The sequence below is a fragment of the Echinops telfairi genome, unplaced genomic scaffold (genome assembly GCF_000313985.2).
Source record: "Echinops telfairi isolate 266 unplaced genomic scaffold, ASM31398v2 ScPeMD7_7436;HRSCAF=8474, whole genome shotgun sequence".
Taxonomy (NCBI): domain Eukaryota; kingdom Metazoa; phylum Chordata; class Mammalia; order Afrosoricida; family Tenrecidae; genus Echinops; species Echinops telfairi.
In genome coordinates this window covers 6,720,586-6,743,065 of record NW_022111336.1, presented here as the reverse complement: position 1 = coordinate 6,743,065, position 22,480 = coordinate 6,720,586, and the positions used below count along the sequence as shown (strand labels likewise).

General features: G+C 38.4%; 1 pseudogene; it reads right to left on the bottom strand.

Annotated features, from left to right (window-relative positions):
• Nucleotides 1-20,599: 20,599 nt before the first annotated feature.
• Nucleotides 20,600-21,368, bottom strand: LOC101642502 (annotated as a pseudogene).
• Nucleotides 21,369-22,480: the final 1,112 nt, after the last annotated feature.

Here is a 22,480-nt window from a genome sequence, read left to right as displayed (position 1 = left end):
ATATATAGAATCATATCATCTGTGAATAATTATAATTTCACCTCTTCCTTCCCCAGCTGAATACCTTTAATATCTTACCTTTGTCTTATGTTGTTAGCTAGGATCTCCATTACGATGTTAAATAGTAGTGGGGAAAAGGGGCATCCTTGTCTGGTCTCCTTTTTCAGTGCAATTGTTTTCGTCTTTTCTCTGTTAACTACCACGTTAGCTATAGGTTTTTCATTTATGACTTGTATAATATTGAGGAATTTTCCTTCTATTCCTATCTTCTTGAGTGTCTTAAACAGGAATGCCTGTTGGATAGTGTCGAATACTTTTTCCGCATCTATCGATATTATCATGTAGTTCTTACATTTTTTTCTGCCAATCTGGCAAATAATGCTTATTTTCTTTTGTATGTTAAACCATCCCTGCATCCCTGGTATGAATCCCACTTGGTCGTGGTGATTTATTTTTTTAATATGCTTTTGTATTTTATTTGTCAGTATTTTGTTAAGGATTTTTGCATCAGTGTTCATTAGGGATATTGGTCTATAGTTCTCAATTCTTGTGGCATCTTTGCCTGCTTTTGGTATCAAAGTTATTCTAGCTTCATAGAAAGAGTTTGGGAGTTTTCAGTATTTTTCTATGTTCTGGAAGAGTTTGTATAGGATTGGTGTCAGTTCTTCCCTGAATGCTTGGTAGAATTCTCCTGTGAATCCATTTGGACCAGGGGATTTTTTTGTTGGTAATCCGTTGATTACCTTATGTATTTCTTCCTTTGCTGTTGAGGTACTTGATATCCATCTGGGTGAGTCTAGGGAGGGATTGTGTTTCCAAATATTTGTCCATGTCTTCCAAATTGTTGAATTCATTAGAGTATAGACGTTCATAGTACTTTGTAATTATCCTTTTAATTTCATTAAGGTCGGTTATAATGTCCCCTGTTTCATCCCTCATCCTTGCAAATGTCGTTTGTTCTTTTCTTTTTTGGTTAGGTTTGCCAGAGGTCTATCAATTCTGTTAATTCTTTCAAAGAACCAACTTTTAGCGGCATTAATTTTTTCCATAGTTTTCTTGTTTTCCCTCTCCTGTATCTCGGCTCTGATTTTTATTATATCTCTCCTCTTGCTATTAGTAGGGTTGTTCTGCTGACTCTGCTCTAATTGTTGTAAGTTTTGTGTCAGCATATCATCCATGATTATCTCTTCTTTTTTAATGTGTGCATTTATTGCTATCAGCCTTCCTCTGATAAATACTTTTGCTGTATCCCACAGGTTTTGGTTAGTCATATTTCCATTCTCGTTGGTTTCTAGAAAGTTTCTGATTTCAGCTCTGATCTGGGTCAATACCTACTCCTTTTGCAATAGGAAATTGTTCATCCTCCAATTGTTTGCCCTAGTTTTCTTCACCGTCCTTCTGTTAATTTCCAGCCTTATGGCACAGTGATCAGAGAGAAATGTCTGTATAACCTCTATGTGCTTGAATTTACTCAAGTTTGACTTGTGTCCCAGAATGTGGTCTATTTTCGAATATGTGCCACGTGGACTTGAAAAGAATGTGATTTTTTTGCATGTGGGTGGAACGCTCTGAAGATATCTATCAAATCAAGTCGTCCAAGTGTGCTGTTTAGATCTCTAGCCTCTTTGTTGAGTTTCTTTCCCAACGATCTGTCTTTTTTCAGAGAGTGGTGTATTAAAGTCACCAACTATAATAGTTGAGCCTGTGATCTTTTTTTTCATCTTTTTGAGTGTTTGATTCACGAATTTCGTTGTTCTCTCGTTAGGTGCATATATGTTTATTATTCTCACTGGTTCTTGGTCTATTGTTCCCTTGAGCATTATATAGTGCCACTCCTTGTCTCTTGTTATGACCTGTATCTTGAGGTCAATTTGGTTTGATATTAATATCACTACCCCTGCTTTTTTTCATTACCATTTGCTTGATATATTTTTCTCCATCCCTTAATTCTCAACATGTTTTTGTCCCCAAGCTTGAGATGAGTCTCCTGGAGACAGCAGATTGATGGTTTATGTTTCCTCAGCCAGTCTGTTAGCCTCTGCCTTTTAATGCCTGAGTCAGGCCATTGATATTCAGTGTTATTATATCTATCTGTGGACTCTGTGATGTCATTTTGTACCTTTTGTGTTGGGTATTTTCCTATCTACCTATCTTATCCGTTTGTGTTCTGTGTGGTTTATGTTTGCCTTATTTCCACTATTGAGTTGATGCTATCCTGGGGGATGTTTCCTCTTTGTCGTCCTATGGGTGGAGTTCTTCTATGTGATGGTCTCTTATTTGCCCTCAGTGTGTGTTAATCTTCTGCCCATAGTGGACCGTCAAGGATCTTTTGTAGGGCTGGGTTTATTTTTGTGTATTCTTTGAGGTTGTCCTTGTCTGAGAAGACTCTTACTTCGCCATCTATCTTAATAGATAACTTGGCTGGGTAAAGCATTCTTGGTTTTGCATTGTTTTCCTTCAATTTTTGGAATATGTTACTAGATTCCCTCCTCTTCTTCATCGTTTCTGCTGATAGGTCTGAACATACTCTTATTGGGGTACCTTTATACATGACTGTTTGCTTTTCCCTAGCTGCTTTTATGATCTTCTCCTTATCCTCAAAGTGGGATGATTTGACAATTATGTGTCTTGTTGACTTCTTGGGACTCAGTCTGGCTTGTGTTCTTTCAGCCTCTTGAATGGTTGCCCGATTTTCCTTTATTAAGCTGGGGAAGTTTGCCTCTAAGAATTCCCTTGCTATTTTCGCTGTTGATTTCTTTGTTGTGTCTTGTTCCGGTAGTCCAATTATTCTAATATTGTTTCTTTTCATAGCATCAGACATGGTTCTCAAGTTTTCTTCAGCTAATTTGATTGTCTTATTTGACTGCTTTTCCCGTTTGCTGAGGTCTGCTTTGTTATCCGCTAGGTCACTGGTGAACTTCTATGCCTCCTCAAGCCTATTGGCAAGATCTATCAATTTGTCACTGGATTTTGTTATTTCATCCCTTAACTCTTGTATTTCCCTTTGGTGCATTGCCTTTATCTCCTCTATCATCTCATATTTTTTTCTGCATTGCTTCCCTCATATCCTTTATGACTTCAAGAATCCTTTTGAAAATTTCTTTTTGTGGCAGGTCACTATCTGCTTCATCTATGCCCATCGTTAAGTTCATGACTTCTTCCGGTATTGTCTTCTGTTTCTCCTGCTTTCTCGTTGAAGCTGTTAGACCTGGTTGCTGTTTACGTGTTGTTTTAGAGGAGCCTGGAGCCATCGTCCTGAGTCAAAGAGCCCTGGGCTCTCTCTTGGGGGATTCATATGAGATCTTCTATGTACTACCTGCTGGTAGCTGTACTGAGGGGTCCACCTGTCGTTATATCTGCCTGTGGTTTCACTCTTGTCCTGGCGGTCCAGTATTCCATTACTTGGAATGTGTGTTGGATATTCCTCTCGTGTGACACTGGTTGGGTTGTTGTGGGCCTACGAGGGCCTTGCTCCCCTTGCTGATCTCTAAGAAGCCTACACAGTTCTTGGATCACCTCGGCTGGCCGTGGTATTTTCCTCCCCGACTGGAGTGCTGAGGAGGGTGTGTGGGGTATACCCACCTTGATGTAGAGCTCTGTAGCTGGTAGGGTAATTACTGTAGACAGAGAGATCACCTTGGAGATTGGGTGGGTGTTCCCGCAATAGTGTGGAGCCCCACTAGTGGTGGCCAGACATTTCTCCCAGACAATTGTAGCTCCTCGGGTTTTAGGCTGGGGATGCCCCCACTTTTTGTAGGGGAGAACCCCCTGCTGGTTTGTGTGTTGAAGAGGACCAGCTTGAATTCCCCAGCTGCTTTCCAGGCCTATAAATGCAGGTGGGAGCTCCCCCACTTGGACCTTCAGAGTTTCCCTAGGCAGAGGGGAGTGGCCTGGTGGCCGTTAGTGTCTTGTGAGAGGAAAGAGAGTGAGAGGAGAGGAGAAAGGGAGAATGAGGAAGACACAGACTGGAGCAACAATGTATAGTAAACTGACACCCCCTCACCCACACTCAACTAGATTGTACAGAATAAAGAAAAGTGAAAACAGTTTTTAAAAGGAATAAAAAAGAAAAGAAAGAAAGGAAAACAATAAGAAAGGATAACCTAATCTGCTGAGGTTGTGGTAGGATAGAGAGAGGTGTTTTAATAAGAGGAGGGATGAAGAAAAAGTGACAGAAGAACACAAATAAAGTAAAAAAAAAAGAAGAAAAAAAGAAGGCGAGGGAGACAGAACTGACAAAATTGATAGAGAAATAGCTGACTTCCTTGCTGTGCTGTCTGTAACACTGACTCGTCCTGTGTAGGGCCTTGTGTTAGGAGTCACGCTGCCCCCTGGCAGGACAGGTCTGCCCTAGGCAGAGTGTAGGGGTCTGGGAAATAGCAGTGGTATGTAAAGGGAATGAGAGGGAGAAGAGAGAATCATACAAGCAGTGAGAGAAGCGAAGAGAACAAAGATAGAAAAAGAAGAGAAAGAGACAAAGAAGAAGGATGGCGAAAGGGAAAAGCAACAACAACAACAAAAACAACAAAAACAAAGAAACCTAACTGTGTTCTCTATGATTGTCTGTGATGGCAAAGAGGGAGGAGAGTGAGAAGGGTGAAATAAACGATAAAGAGATAGCTGATCCCTGATTACTTGTATGTGGGGATAAAAGGGTTTAGACCCTGCCTCACAATGGCAGGTTGGTGGGCTCTTTTGATGCAGGAACCCAGTGATGCTGGGCAGTATTTCCGTGGTTGAAGAGCTCGCCTAGAGGTCCGACAGAGGTTTCCTCAGCAGCGCAGTGTGGTGTAGGTGCTTGTCCCAGCTGCCTTGTGTAGTTTTCAGCAGTCCCACCGAGGGTGGGCTGGAGTTCCTCCTGCTATTTGGGTTTATATGCCCTAACTGGAGGGTAGTGATCTGGAAGTCAGTAGTGGTTTTTGATAGGAGAGAGGAGGAAAAAGAGGGAAAAAGAAGAAAGAGAGAAAATAAGAACCCCAGCGCGTTGAGACTGGCTTAGGTCGTTGAGACTGACTGCAGTGGGAAGGATATAAATGCTAGTGAATGCAGAGGGGAAGAAATAGAGTAGTAGGTAGGGTGATAACTGAGGCTTGCTAACCTGTCCGTGAGGCTGGAGGAGTTCCAACTCTTCCTCCAGGTAGCGGGGTGCTGTACCCGCTTTATGTAGGGTTCCACAGATGCTGTGTGGGGTTATTTGCAAAGGCTAGATCAAACCTGTGACCAGGCGTCCGTTGAACTCTGGCTTTCACTGGTATGCCTGCCTTGTGCTGTATGTAGCACCCCTGCAGGGGCGGGGGGCAGGGTGTTCCCACAGCCTGGTCTAAGGCCCCAGGGCTGGCAGGGCCTCCCCTGCTATGTATACAGTCACTGAACGGGAAGCTGGGCTTTTTGTCCTATCTAGGCTGTTGTTGTCCTACTTCTAGATCAGAGGCTTTTATTTTATTTAATTTTTTTATCCTCCTGGTCAGCTAGACTAAAATCAAATTAACTTGTCACACACATTCTCTAGTCTGCAACTCAGTGCTCTTTAAAACTGAAGGTTGGTACTGCGGGTTTTTGTTATGCAAAAAGCCTCCAGGCCCTGCTGCTGAGTTCCAGAAATCCTTAGCTAGGTTAATTCATATGCTGATTTATGTTAAGGACCCCTGCCCATGTGCTCTTTACGCTGAGACCAGACTTCGGTTTGGGTTATTAACCAATAATATATATTTCACATTCTTTTTTATTTTTATTTTTCAATACTTGTGATGTGCTCTGGATTGGCAGCTGTCAGGCTGGTTCCCAGAGGGGGAGATCCAGCTTATCGGGGGGTTGTTTTCTTCTCAGCCAGTTAGAATTGATTCCACTCCCTGGATTCTGCTTTTTTTCTCCCACACCGCGATCTCCTTCAGGTAATAATCCGCTTTTTCTTCTATTCTAAATTATGGCTACCCACCACTGCCACTCCCCAGGCAGTGAGCTCAGGGCAGCCACCAGCATGGAGAGCTTCTGCGTGGAGTTCTCCTGTGTCTGGTGGCATTGTCCCTTTAAGGCGTCAACCAGGAGAAACCGCGGCTCCACCAAAGCCACAGCTGGCGCATGCAGGCTCACAGAGGCTACAGCGCTTTAAAATGTTCTCGGTTTGCTTTGTGAGTGGAAATCACACACAAAAAAGAGATTCAGGAGAGACCCAATACCCTAATTCTAATTTCTGGACTCCACATCCCCGTTCCCTTCACCTTATCTCCCAATTTTCTGGTCTGGCAGCAGGAGCTCTGGACCGTGCGTCCTATCGGGTCGCCATTTTCCCCGAACTCTGTATTTACTTATAAATTTTTATAAGTGCAATTTCTATGAACAGTTTCATAAGAAAAATTACATGTTTGCATAATTTAATTTTTCTTCTATTTACTTATGGCAAGTACAGATGAAGTTCAAATTCCTCAAGGATATATTGACCAAGATGATGTTGTACCCACTAATGTTCTATTTTTTGTAGTTCTGTTTATTTTTGCCCTTTTTTAAATGTTTAAAGAACAAAAAAATTACTGTTGAGTAGAGTGTTCTTGTGGTGAAATGAAATTGCATGATATAGCTCTTCTATCCATAGTCTTTACAACTCCTACCCAATCACTGGTGAGTCAAAGAATCAGAGGTCAGGTAGAGAAAGCTGAAATGCAGAATCCAGAAGATGATCTCTAATCCTGGCTCTCCAATCATTGGATGAGAGCATAAAATAATGTGTCAATTCAATTCACTGCCATCGAATCAACAGCAATTCATAGTGACTCTATAACTGTAACTATTTATGGGAACAGAAGGCCAGTTTTTCTCCTGCAGAGCAGCAGAAGGTGGAGATTGACTATGTCCAAATGACCCACATTTCAGCTGGTAAGGCTGACTTCCTGCAAGACATCCCTGAGGAGGAGCCACATGGATCTACCCTGATGCAGCCTTGGGTGCTGGAGCAGCCATGTGGAGACTCCTGCCAGCTCTGAGAAGCTTACAGGCTCACTGTTTTGGCTTTCCTCCTGTAGTCAGCGTCATTGTGTGTGTTTTGTAAGATTGAGGAGGACTTTGTAGATTGGTGTCGGACATGTGGGCTAATGTTGGACTTATGGGCTTGGACAGCACTGGGCTGGGATGCTTTCTTAATGTATACTTACCCTATATATAAAACACTCTCTTAAACATATATGAGTTTCTGTAGATATGTTTCCCTAGTTTACTGAGACTAATACACTCCTCATCCACATGAGTTTGACAAATTCAGGCCAGGATTCAAATTAAAAGAATCAGAGACCAGGAAGAAAGCGACAAATCAAATGCAAGATCCAGAGGACACTCTTCACTCTTGACTCTCCTCTCTTGCTAGAATATCCCACTCCCTTCCTCTGAGATGGCTCATTGTATACCCAATAGAATGGCAATTACAATTCATCCTGTTAATAATCACCCACAGCAGATTCCTATAGTCCAATCAGTATTTTCCCTTACCTTCTTACCCATTTGGTGGGAGTAACAAGGACTATGGGTAGTTTATAAATTTATAAACTATTTATAAGTTTATAAATCATTTATAAATGATTCAGTGCACTGCATTCATTAAAGTAGACTAAGTGTAGCCATTCACTAAGGTTTTACAACCTTCCTCCTATGGAATGGCTTTTATAGAGTGATCATTGAATGTTGCCAGTGTTCCTTGATATTATGAGACTGTGAGTCAGAGCAGCAGGCAGGCTAGCAGTCCCACAGAGGCAGAGATCAAGGAACCATATGGCATAGACACTGAAGACCAGAGAAAGATTTGGCTGCTGGCTGAGTAGAGGTGTTGTTATAAAACAATATTTGTACCCTTACTGGTTACTAATACTGAATTGTGGTAATCTATTAGCTTCCTTTATAAATGTTCATAATTTTGAGATTATTATGGTCACTGTAATGAATTATGAAAACACAGCATAGAAGTATTTTGGGAGGAACCATGGGTATCAGAATAGGTGAAAAAGAGAGAGTGGAAGCATGTCTGACCTCTTCATAATGGCAAAAGAGAAGACAGAGGAGGTCAGATATGGCACCCTGGTACCTCTGCACCATTTTGTGCATTCCCTTATCCACTATCTCTAGCTGCCCAAGCAATCATGAACTTTGACCTTTACCGTTAAAGTCAATATCAAACATACTTTTCTGTTGAATGTCCACTTTCTCTCACCATAGCATAAAAGGAATTTACAGAAAGCCATAGCAAATAAAAGTCTCATCATGTACTACCATTGGAAAATAATTACTTCAAATATTTGATCATTTTTATAGTTATTTATTATCAAAAAATTATCCAGTACCAGCCACTCACTAGAGGGCAATTGGAAGTTGTTTGGTTCTTTAAGCTTTCTTTTGCATGTTTCTTGTTGTTGTCTATGTCTGACCTTTAAAACTCAGAGAAATGTATGACACATAGTAAGCATTTAATAGTTACATTTTGATGTATTGGTTCATTCACTGCCATAGTCAATGTGGACTCATAGCAACCCTATCAAACACGGTAGACCTATTTCTGTGAATTTCCAAGACTAGTTCTTTATGGGAGTATTAAGGCCTGTCTTTCTCACTCAAAGGAGCTGGTGGTTTTGAACAGCTGACCTGTATATTATTCTCCAGTTTATATAGAACAATCTCCAGAATCAATCATATGCTTGATTACAAAGCAAGTCTCAATAAATTTTAAGACATTGAGATATTGCAAAGAATATTTTCAGATCGCAATGCTATAAAATAAAACTAGGAACACACTACATACCTAAATTAACCCAGACTGATGTAGAAAACCTCAACAGACCCATGAAAAAAGAAATAGATCATATCATTAAAAAAAGACCAAAAAAAAGTCTAGGCAAGACAGATTCACTGGGAAATTCCACTAAGGATTCAGAATACAGAAAAGAATGCAAACTCCCTCATTCATTTCATGATGTGAACATAACACTGATGTCAAAACCAGACAAAGACATTACCAGAATATATAATTAGAGACCAATATTCCTTATGAACATAGATGCAAAAATTATCAAAATCCTAGCCAATAGAATTAAAACATATGTCAAAGAAAATAATACACAATGTTCAATGGGATTCACAACAGGCATGTAAGGATGGTTCAACATTAGAAAAACAATTTAATCCATCATAGAAATAAAACATGACATATGGATAAGTGCAAATGAAGCTGTTTAAATAAATAAGAGAATAAGACCTACATGCTCCTTTCAATTGATACAGAAAAGTCCTTTGGCAAAATTCAACACCCATTCCTGATTTTAAAAAAATTCAGTAAAACAGGAATAGAAGGGAAATTTCTCAATAAAGACAAGATACACAAAGCCAACACAATGTAATCAACCATAACATAATGTAATCAATTCCATAATGGGATTTGCTGTGTGCATTGAACTACTTGAGAAAGTGATGTTTCCTCTGAAGTGTGGCCTATTTCATATATAATCGGATGATGTATGGAAGAAGCTTGCTTGCTTTTTGCTGGGTTTGAGTTCTTTATCTGGCTTGTTAACTTTCAGTTCTCTGGCCATGAACCTGTTATATTGCCTGTTGATTACAGGAGCCATCAGCAACCTGCCATTTGACCTACCAACCTTGTGTTCATTCACATCTCCAGTCACAAGCCTAACCTGATGACCTTGGATTCATCTGCCTCTGTAATCCCCACCTTGTGGTATTTCTCCTGATTCTGGGTTAATGACCAACAGACTTGAAACTGAACTGGATTTGTCCACTTCTACAACACTATGTGAGTCATTTTTATATAAATTTCTATTTCTCTCTCTGTATACACACACACACACACACACACACATATGCACACATGACTGGTATTGTTTCTCTATTGAACTCAGCCTAACACAGACCAGCACTTCAAAATTGAAGCTCTGATTTATAGCATTTATCAATATTCACAATGTACATACTTCCACTTTTAACAAAGGCCTTACAAAATTCTTAAATATGAAAGAATTGGCCAGTAGGCTTCAAACTTTAGGAATAGTATGCTATTCATTTTAAATATAGTAAATATTGCTAGAGGTAAACTTTGTGGAAAGCTATAAGAGAAGTAAAACTCAAACCTTTTTTAATAATAGAAAGTGATAGAAATGTGGTAAGACAGAAAACATGCGATGCCCTGAAAAACAAAGTAATCACATAGAGTTCCAGCTCTCACAGGTTTCACTGTATCTTGACTTTCATAACTATACTGTGTTTAAATGAGAGAAAGCCTTTTTTCTTAGAAAAACCATTGAGTTATTTCTAAGTACAGTGCAAATGTTTTAAAATTTCTTTAAAAATTGTTCTACAAAAAAAGATGTATGTATGTTTATAAAGAGATACCAGTGAAGTAAATGAGGAAAAATAAATAATTTGTGAATCTGGGTATAAAATATCTGGGTCATCCTTGTATTTTTCTTGTAGTGTGTGTGTGTGTGTGTGTGTGTGTGAATGATAGCATAGGAAGTTACTGAATTCCTAGTAGAATGGCCTGTTACTTTAGAAAATATGGTTTAAAAACAGGCTTTTCTGAGATGGTGACAATTCAGTGGTAGTATAGATGGTGAAAAGGCTAGCAAAACTAGAATTAAGTACAGAACTTTAGGTCAAGAGAGCGTTTGGTAAAAAAGGTGTTAGGACCTGTGTGAAATGGATAAAACTAAGTAAAGCAGAGATTTGTGGGGTAAGAAGGAAATTAAACTCTATCTTATGAACATAATAGTAGCTCAGTTAAAATTTAACCAGGAAATATATACCTTTGTATGATTTCATGCACTTTAAATTGCCATCCTTTTATGTAGGTAATATAAGGAGAAAGACACCTGTTGATGCAGTGGTTAAGACCCTTGACTAAAATATTTGAACCAATTTCACTATGCAGTAGAAAAATATGGCAGCCTGACTTTAAAAATTTATAGCCTCAGAAATACGGAAGTTTTACTCTGTCTTATGGGGTCATCACTATTAGTTGGAATCAAATTGATGGCAGTAGATTTGATTTTAGTCTACTATAAGAAGATGGATAATAGAAATGGAGGCTGTAACATAGGTACACACCACCAGATATTTTAATGTTTTATTACTTATCTCTCTACTATACTGAAAAGTGTGATAGACCATTGAGTCATTACATGGTATTTCTTATTTCTGTTTAAATCAGGCCACCTGTTCATGAAATATTACATCTTTCAGAATATCATTCAAATTTCATTTAGGTTAATACTTTTTATTGAGTATTTATTAATCATTAGCCTGAACTGGAATTAATAGTTACTGGGGCATTGACTCCATGACAGTGAATTTGGTTCATGGGGAGGAGAGGGTGCGGGGTGGGGTAAACATGACATGAAAATGAATGTCTGACATTAGTTCATAGCTGAGTAGTCATTGAGTCAGAATAATAATGGTGTGCATGCCATCATGAAAAAGGTTTGCTTTTTATTTATGGTGAGAAATAAAGAACAGACTTTGCATGGTCTTTGGAACACATAAACCTGCGCTTGAACTTCACTTGTGCTACATTTTAGTTATGTGGCTATATACTTATGCAGTGAACCTTTTATGGAGATTCAGTTTACTGAGCTATAAAGTGTGTTTACTATAGCCTACTTACAAAGTTAATGTTAAAGGAATGCCACGCATCTGGCAACTGGTCCAACTCATTGTTTCACATGTTAGGCTCTATGTTTCTATTGGAAATACCCATAAGTGTAAAACAAAGAGCTATGACTAAATAATTTACAAGGTTCTTTGTATTACAGTTCTGATTCTATTCACCTCTGCTTTCACAGGAAAATGCATCTTATTCATTAGGTTTTTTAAAATTCCAGACTTTGTCCCTTTTGTGGAATGTTTCTTTCAGTTCCCTCTTCAAATCATATTTAAATTTCTGATGAGTTTCTGGGTGATGCAAACAGCTGATACACTCGGTTGTTAACTAAATGGATAGATACAAGTTTGATTTAAATTAGGGATCCCTCAAAAGACCTGTTAGTCTACTCCAGAAATACTGAAACTATTGAGCTATTGAAAACGAGAGCACTCCCAATACTGACACATGTGGGGTTCCATGAGAGAGAGCTGACCCAAGGCAATTGATTCAGTTCTGGTAAATTTCTTTGTAGAACAAGCCTCAAACCGATCTCAATAGATTTTTCGCATTACTTCATTCATTCCAGGACACATTTGCTGAATCCACCTGAAAATATTTAGAACTTGTTATTGCTTTTTTTCCTCGTTTTCACTGTTTTTTGTTTTTTTAGACATCTGACATTTCCCTTTATTAGTACATTGTATCCTTTTAAAAAATCATTTTATTAGGTGCTCATACAACTCTTATCACAATCCATACATACATCAATTGTGCAAAGCGCATTTGTGCATTCATTGCCCTCACGATTCTCAAAACATTTCCTCCCCACTTAAGCCCCCGGCATTAGGTCCTCATTTTCCCCTCCCTCCCCACACCCTCTTCCCTCATGAGCCCTTGATAATTTATATATTGTTATTTTGTCATATCTTGCCCTGTCTGACATCTCCCTTCACTCACTTTTCGGTTGTCCATCCCCCAGGAAGGAGGTCACATATAGTTCCTTGTAATCGGTTCCCTCTTTCCTACCCACTCTCCCTCTCCCCTCCCAGTATCGCCACTCACACCACTGGTCCTGAAGGGATCATCCACCCTGGATTCACTGTATTTCCAGTTCCTATCTGTACCAGTGTACATCCTCTGGCCTAGCAAGACTTGCAAGGTAGAATTCGTGTCATGATAGTGGGAGCGGGGAGGAAACATTTAGGAACTAAAGGAAAGTTGTATTTTTCATAGTTGCTACATCTCACCCTGACTGGCTCGTCTCCTCCCCGAGACCCCTCTGCAAGGGGATCTCCATTGGCCTACTAATGGGCTTTGGGTCTCCACTCCACACTCCCCCCATCATTCACTATGGTAAGATTTTTTGTTCTGATGATGCCTTATACCTGATCCCTCGTGATTGCATAGGCTGGTGTGCTTCTTCCATGTGGGCTTTGTTGCTTCTGAGCTTGATGGCCGCTTGATTACCTTCAAGCTTTTAAGACCCCAGATGCTATATCTTTTGATAACCGAGCACCATCAGCTTTCTTCGCCACATTTGCTTATGCACCCATTTGTCTTCAGTGATCCGTTTGACACCTCGTGATCACACAGGCTGATATGTTGTTCCATGTGGGCTTTGTTGCTTCTGAGCTAGATGGCCACTTGTTTGCCTTCAAGCTTTTAAGACCCCAGACGCTACATCTTTTGATAGCTGGGCACCATCAGGTTTCTTCACCACATTTGCTTATTCACCCGCTTTGTCTTCAGCGGTTGTGTCAGGAAGGTGAGCATCATAGAATGCCAATTTAATAGAAGAAAGTATTCTTGCATTGACGTGCCATCAAATTGATTCCAACTCATAGCGATAATATAATATAATAAGACTAAGCACTGCCTGGTCCTGTGCCATCTTCATGTTTGTTAATGCTTGAGTCCACTGTTGCACCTTCTATGTCATTTCATCTTGTTGAGGATCTCCCTCTTTCTCACGGCCTACTTTAGCAAACATTATGTCTTTTTCCAGGGATTGGTCCCTCCTGATGACATGTCGAACGTTCATTCAATAGACTCCCCATCCTCACTTCCAAGTTGCATGCTTCCAAGACAGCTTTGTTCATTCTTCTAACAGTCCATGGTAAGTTCAATATTCCTTGCCAACACCCTATTTCAAATGCATCAGTTCTTCTCCAGTGTTTGTTATATATTGCCAGCTTTCACATACACATAAGGTAATTGAAAATATCATGACTTGTGTCTGGAGCAATTTAGTCCTCACAGTCAAAATTTTTCCCTTAACAGTTTAAAAATGTCTTCAGCAGCAGATTCGTCAAGTGCAATATGTCATTTGATATCTTCATTTCTGATTTCATGGATGTTGATTGTGGACCCAAGTGAAATGATATCCCTGTCAACTTCATTTATCTCTCCATTGGTCTTGATGGTGCTTACTGGCCCAGTTGTGAGCAGTTTTGCTTTCTTTACATTAAGTTGTAATCCACAAATCTGAATTCTTTGATCTTCCTCAGAAAGTTCATTAAGTCTTCTTTGCTTTCAGCCAGGAATACTTCCATCTGCATATTGCAGGCTATCTTTCTCCAAACCCGATGCCATATTCTTCTTCCTGTAGTCTAGCTTCTTGGATTATTTGATTAACATACAGGTTGAGTGTGTTGAAAAGATACAGCACTGACCAACCCTCTTCTGATTTTAAATCACACAGTATTCCCTTGATCTGTTTCAATGACTGATTTTGGTCTACATAATGGTCCTGCATATGCGCAATTAAGCGTTCTTGACTTTCCATTATTTGCCATGTTACTCATACTTTACTATGATCCATACAGAATAGTCTGTTAGACACAAGTCAACATCTGTCTACTATTCTCCATTTTCAGAGAAGAACCATCTGACATCACAAATAATATCATTCCGTGCACGCAATCTCTGAATCTCCCTTTACTTTCTGGAATTTCCTTGTCCATTTACTGCTGTAACTGCTTTTGAATTATATTCAGCACCTTTTTATGTGCCTGTAATATTTATGATATTGTTAGAAACTTTCAATATTCTGCTTGATGAGCATTTTTTGGAATATCATATGGAATCTCTTTCAGTTAGTTAACTTGGTAACTATCTTCCAAGTTTCTTGGTATAGATGAATGAACACTTCCAGCACTGTCTCAGTCAATTAAAACAATTCAGTTGGTTTCAATCCATGCCTGAAACTTTGTTTTATGTCAATGACTTCAGTGGAGCTTGGATTTCTTCCTTCAATACTATTGGTTCTTCATCATATGCTACCTCGGGGTTAGTCATAATTAAGCCATGATCTAAGGGTAGTCACACCACTGGTACCAACTATAAGTAATCTAAGGAAGGATTTTGAATGTTGCAAAATATGCTGTATTAGTCTAGGTACTTTAGAGAAACAAATCCACAGCAACTCATATAAAAGAGAGTTTTATATAAAGCAAGTGTGCATCACGAAAACATCCCAGCTGCTCAAGCCCACAAGTCCAACATTAACCCATTAACCCAACACCAGTCCACAAAGTCCTCCACCTCACAAAACAGAGGCAATGATGCCGACTGCATGAGGAAAGCTGAGTCAGTAAACGAATAAGCATCTCAGCACTAGCAGGGTCTCCACATGGCTGCTCCAGCACCCAGGGCTGCATCGGGATAGGTCCATGTAGCTTCTCCTTGGGGATGTCTTGTAGGAAGTCAATCTTGCAAGCAGAAGCAGGGAACTGCTAAGGCAGCTGCACCCTGGTGCGACCATCACAAAGCAAGAGACCCGAGAACTAGAAAGGCGAGGCTCACCACCCATTTATCCCTCCGCCTTTCAATTAGCCCCACATGTGATTATCGGCCAGGTTGGCACAATTAACTAACTCATATTCCTTAAAAGCAATTTGGAATACTCAAAGGGTTGCTGTGAACCACAATTGACTTGATGGCCGTGGGTTTCAGGGTAAGTATAGTGCTAAAACATTGTCTTTATCTTATGATATCCAGTCCAGTATGATTTTTAATATTTTTAAAATAGAGAGTTTTTTTTTTCTGATTTGAAGCATTAAATTCTGGGATTTATTTTTGTGAGTAGTGGGAGGTAAAGCTGTATTATTTTCTCCATGCAATTTTACCATCATCATCTTTTGAAGTGTCCATCAGGAAAGACCATCATGAGAAAAAGATATCATATTTGGTAGACAGGTAATTAGAAACAATAGCCACGATAGACTCAAACAGACCAATAATCATGAAGATGGTGGAGAGCTTTGGCAACATTTTCTGTTGTTCATAAGGTCTCCACAAGTTGGAGCTGCTCCCATTGCAACGGACAACATCATTTTCATGTGATTTCCATGTGATCCTTGTTATATTTTGAGTTCCCATATCACTGTTGGATATGTTTCCAGGTACTTTATTTTGTATTACTGATTAAGAGTTTCAATTCCTGTGCTAATTATACACGTTTAATTACTATAGCTTTATAATAATTCTTACTAGCAGGATAATCTCATTCTTTTTCAACAAATTTACTATGGTTACTTCTGGACATTTATTTTCTCCCTGTGTAGTTTAAAATACATCCTTTGAGTTCTATAAACCTTTTTTATGTTTTTAATGAAATTACATTAAATTTAGATGTTAACTTGGAAATATTTGGCTTTCTTTCAATATTGAATTGAATGTTTCCACAGACGACATAGCATTTCCATTTAAAAACTTTTTTTTCCAGTAAGCTTATACAATATATGAAATGGGTCTACTTCTACTTCAGTAATGGTCGTGGGAGTCTGGAAATCAATAAACAAATGTATGTTAATTATTTCAATAGGTTTTCTTAAAGCAAACACAAGAGCTATACTATAGCTTGCTCAGAGAATATGCTGCCTAATTTCTAAAGATACAGAAAAGCCATTTTACTCTTGGTTACTTGATATTAGTTCCATAGTCATCAGGATACTTACCAATAATAATTATTATTACAATTAGAAATTATTTCCCCAAAATATATGCAGTTGGTCTTTTACTGATTAAAGTGTTTTTCATAGAAATGGTACCTTCCCCTCAAAAGAGCCCTGTCCCTGCCCCTCCAACCATTCCATACATAGTTGGAATTAAACATTTGAAAGCAAGTGTTAGGAAAACTAAAAATTATTGGAAAAACCTGCATCACATCTACTTTCAGAGAGAGTCCTAATAAATAGAAGTGATTCTGCACCACCTTTTCCATACCACATAGTTGCTATGATATTATCAGTCAGTGAAGCAGGTGGATAACTCTTTTTATAAGCTTTGCGTAATATAAGAGACCACCCTTCAATTAGTAAAAGATTAATTAAAAAAAAAGATGTTCATAATTAGTTTTTTTGGTTGCTTTTGATATTTAGCCTACTAAGATATCATATATGTGTATGTGTACATACATAATATACATTATCTATATGTAGTACATATTATATATACAGCAGAGGGTGCCCCAAAAAGAATGGAATTGTGCTGGGCAGAATGGAGCTTTGGTATCATGCATTTTTTCCTGCTTGGTGAGCATTGAGAAACTCTCTCTGAGTTAGTACACTCAGTGCTATCACCTAGGAAGGTTCTCTCTGGTCACAGTCAATTATTTGTGGAAGCAGTTTCACTTGAGCCTCAGTTTTTGTGATGGCCTGTTTAAGAGAAAAGTGTACAGCTGTGAAATTTTGTTTCTTCCTCAGGAAACGTGCTCTATAAACTGTTGTGAAGATGAACACAGCCTACAAGGATAGCATTGTGGGAAAAACTCAAGCATATGAGTGGTTTTCTCATTTCAAAAGAGGTGAAATGTCTATTGATGAGTAACTTCATTCTGAACAACTGTCAACCTCCTGAAAAGATGAAAGTGTCAACTCATTCTGCATTTGGAGTTCATTCTACCAGGTCAGACTGTTAATCAAGCATTCTATTTAGGGGTTCTGAAATGATTGCGTAACAATTTGCGAGAAAAAAAGACCTGATTTGTGGCAGACAGGGGATTGGTTTTGCCACCACAACAAAGCACCTGCCTACACAGCCATCTTAGTGTGCCAGTTTATGGCAAAAAAAAAAGTATGTCTCTCTTGCTCCACGCACCTGACTCACCTGACCTTGCTCCCTGTGACTTCTTTTCTGTTTCTGCAAATACAGAGGGACATGAAAGGCTACTGATCTGACAATGTAGAAGAAGTGAAGAAAAAAATGAGGGTGGTGCTGTCATGCATCCAAACATATGAGTTTGAAAAATGTTTCCAAGGATGGAATCGCAGATGTGACAAATATATTACGGGTAATGGAGTGTACTTTGAAGGTGATACAGTTGTTTCATAAAAAAATTTAGATATATAGCTTTGAATTTTTTCCCCGATTTTTGGGGTAGGGGTACCCCCGTTTGTGTGTGTGTGTGTGTGTGTTTAGCCTAACTTGTTTTATATACACACATGAAAAATCAAGAGCTTGAGGATTAAATAATTAGCCCAAGGCAATGCAGATAACAATTGAAAAAGACTAGAAAATTTAGTCATCTGACTCCAAAGTCAATGTTATTAAACATTTTTGTATACAGTTCCAAGAATAATGAAGGCTAAATAATCCTAACTAATATAGGCTTAATTATTAAATATGCATTACTGATTTGTGAAAATATTTGAAGATTTAATTTATGTTTTAGTTTCTTACAGGAGGAAATTTTCACTGACACTGAGAGACCATAATAAAACTTCAGGCTCTCAGGGCCATTCAGTACTACCCAGGCATTGCTCAAGATAATGTTTACATATGTGGGAGGGAAAAACTATCCCAGTAGAACAAATGAAAGCTTATAAAGTCAGAAATATTTAAAACTAATGACCTCAGTGTGAGTAATATACTTGAGTGTCTTTGAGTTAAGTGTCTTTGGAGCATTTCAATTATTATGTTTTTCTATTGAGAAGGAAGACTTGAAAAAAGTTATTTCATTAGTTAATGGAACAGATTGTGAGTAGGTAGACATAAAGGTCATAAGTTCTCATAAAAGAAGAATCCAGCAATTTAATTCTAGAGTGAAGTAAGGATGCAGCAATTTCAATTATTTCTGAAGAACTAGAAGTAATTACCAAAACTAATTATATTGGTGTGGCCTGAGGTTAACAGCTGGAAAAAGTGATACTTGGCTCTCTACAAAAGGCAAGCAATTATAAATGTTTGCTTAAACTTATTGTGAATGAATGTATGAAAATCAAATTTACGTTAATATGCACAAAGTTCTGAGTAAGCACCTGAACAGATGATACATGGAATTTGAGAATCAGAGTGTCAGACCTGTTTTGGATTGGCAAGAAACAAAATCATGCACTCACACACAGAAACTGGTTATGTAACGTTTCAATTTAATTTGCCGAAATTCAAACTCTTATCAGATATCAAGTGGTAGCTTAGGGTAGAAGCAGTTACAAAAGTTCTCAGCATACATTATCCTGTTCCATAGAGTCCTGAACAAGACTAGCACAGATGTTGGTGACATTGAATGTTCAAGGTGAGAGCATTTCTTACTATCAAACTGCCCCTTTTGATTCAGGGCATGAGTCTTCATATAGGGATTACTTACACCGACCATTGAAACACTTCTATTTTAGCAAATATTTATTAACCTTGTGTGCCTCCTGTTCTTGGATCAACTTGAGATAGTAAAGTAAGTACCTGGTCCTTAAAGATGAAAGTGAATTGTCCCTGAACGGAATTTCTATCCCCAGTTCTCTGCTGGTAAAATGAATCCCATCTCTCTATCTGGAAATTGTCTGAAAAACTACCATTTTAAAATAATTTTCCAACAGCAGTTCATCTCTGTAGTCCTGATTATAGATCCAGGTACTATTGAGAATATATATATATATATATATTCTATTGAGAATGTAATATATATATCACATTTTCTCGCACACATATATATGCATAAGAAATATCTCTCTCACAAATGCTCATTCCCTCTCTCAAACACACATACACACATGTAAGAATATATATATGTATATACACATAAGAAAACTAGTTGCTATTGGGTGGATTCCAACTCATGAAGCTCACCTATGTGGCAGAATTGAACTGTGCTCCATATGGTTTTCAATGGCTGATGTTTTTGTAAGTGGATTCCCAAGCTTTTCTTTCAGCATTACTCTGGATAGACTTGAATCCCCCACCTTTCAGTTAGCAGCTGAGAACATTAACAATTTGTAGCACCCAGAGACTCCTATATAAAAATGGGCTTAAAAAAGTGTGTGACAAAATTCCATTATCTTTTAGTTCCATTTTCCACAACTTGTTGAAGCCCTTTCATACATACAAGTGTGTGTGTAAGTGAATTATATGCATTACATCTCACTCAAGATCACTGTCATTGAGTCAGATGTCTACCCTATAGGACAGAGTAGAACAACTTCTATGGTTTTCCATGTCTGTAAATTTTTTATATGAGTAGAAAATTTCATCTTTCTCCCAAGGAGTGGTTGGTGAGTTTTGAACTGCTGACCAACTATGTCACAAGGGTTCCTATATATTACATATATAGTATACATTTATTAATTGGGCAACATAATGCTGGATAAAGCATCACTCTTGGCATATTTAGCAATATTACTTGTCCTTTGAGCTTCTTAAAAAAATAAATTCATTAACATTATATATTTTAAAGACTTAGCTATAATATCTTTTTTTCACTTGGTTAATTCAAATATTTATTGAACCGCTAGGAGACACAAAAACTATAAAACATGATCAGAAAGGTAAGGTAAACATGAGAGAGCAGAATTTGGTGCACTGATTCAAAGGAAAGCAGAACGAGATTGCTTCCTGCCTTTAAGGGGGAATAGACAGAAAAGGGGATTGAGATTAAACTAGAAGACTTGTCTGAATTGCTGATGACACTCAGAATGGACTACAATTCTCTTCTTTTCCTCTCCCCATCTTTGTGCTTAATTAATAGTAGTGCAGGACTGTTCAATGCGCCTTTTCTATATTTTCTTGCATTTTTTCTTTAATGTCTTCTACAGAACTAGTGCCTTTCGGTGTTTTGGGAGTTTTTTCCTGTTTTTTGAAGGATTCTTGACCTTTGCATCTTGGTGTTGATGGTTTTGAGTCTTTTCCATTCTGGTTTGATTTTTGTGCATTTTTGCCTGGAGTATCGCGTGTGGATTTCTTCACTGGAGCTTTTTCTTCAGTTTCATCATCATCAAAATCATCATCATCATCATCTTCATCGTCGTTGTCATTGTCCTCAGCAGCAGCAGCAGCAAGTTTTACCTTTTTCTGTGGAAACTTGTTACCGCTTGTGGGGACAGACCGCTTTCCTGATACACTTTAAAAGTTTCACATCCTCCTCCTCTTCACCATCTGACTCTGCATCTTCTTCCACAGCTACTAAATGCTGTCCACTAATATGCACAGGCCCTGAGTCACACTTCAACCGTAAGCCCACTGGTGGTGTTATTTCAAAGCCCCCAAGGGAGACCATTGGCTGTACAGACATTTTCAAAGTTGCCAGTGTTATTTTAATTGGGCTGCCTTCATGATTCATTGCTTCTGCTTCAACAATGTGCAGTTCATCCTTTGCACCAGCACCTAAACTGACCATTCTTAAAGATAACTGGAGCTCATTTTCATCATTATCCACCTTAAAGTGATCATCTTTGCCGGCCTTTAGTTCACAACCAAAAAGATAGTTTTGGGGCCTCAGGGGGCTCATGTCCATATCCATCAAATCTTCCATGGGGTGGTGACACGCAGTTCGGTGAGAGAAATGGTAAACAGAGGTAAACCACTGCCGTTGCTATACACAGCAGCGCAGGACGGAATCACACTAGCTATAATATTTTTTGTATGCTGAAAATTTGCATGTTGGTGCACAGAACTCTTGTTTACCTTGTTTAAGTAATCACCAGTGTAGGCATGTTTTTTACAGCAATAAGATGTTTTCAATGTATCTTAAATTCTCCTTTCCTCAAAAGAAAATCAGAATCAACAGTAGATAAAAAACAAATGTATGATCCTATATGTATATGTATAGACATATATGTATTTGAATAGGTACAGGTGAATTCATATGTCTGTATATCTAGAACTATTGATATATACGTGCATACAAAATAAATTCCAGATAAGTCTCAGATATACACAAAAGCCTTGATAGATTGGACTTCTGGATTTTAAAGATTTAATACTTTAATCTCATGGAACAACTTAGTCAATTGGCATAATATAGTTCATGTTCTATTTCCTAGTGAAATTAGTAACATACAGGTCCTTCAAAGCTTGTGAGCAGCCACACAAGATACAATTTTGGTCTCTATTCTTCAGGATAAAAAGAGAAAAATGGAAACAGAACTCTCAGAAAAGAAACAGGACTAATAACCCATGTAATTCATGACTTCATCTACTCTGAGACCAGAACTAGATGATGCCCAGCTATCAATACTGACAGTTCTGATCAGGGCTATAATAGATGGACCAGGATAGGTTGGAAGAAAAATATGGAATGGAACTGAAAATGTTTTAACAGATCTAGACACATTGGACCAGTCAACACTAAAGGATTCCTGTGAATATAACACTGAGATACACTTTAAACTATGAATAAGGTGCATAACCTGAAGTCCCCTCTTAGAGAAATAATAGATTGGCATGCAAAATAAAGGGAATTACCTGAAAGTCTGGTGCTCTATTAAAAATCTATGTCATTGTTGTTGTTAGATGCCAGTGAGTACATTCTGACTCATAGCGACCCTAAGTACAACAGAAAGAAATACTGCCAGATCCTGTGTCACTGAAAATTGTTCTGTTTGAGCCCATGAATGCTGAAAAAACCTATGTATAGAACAAAAA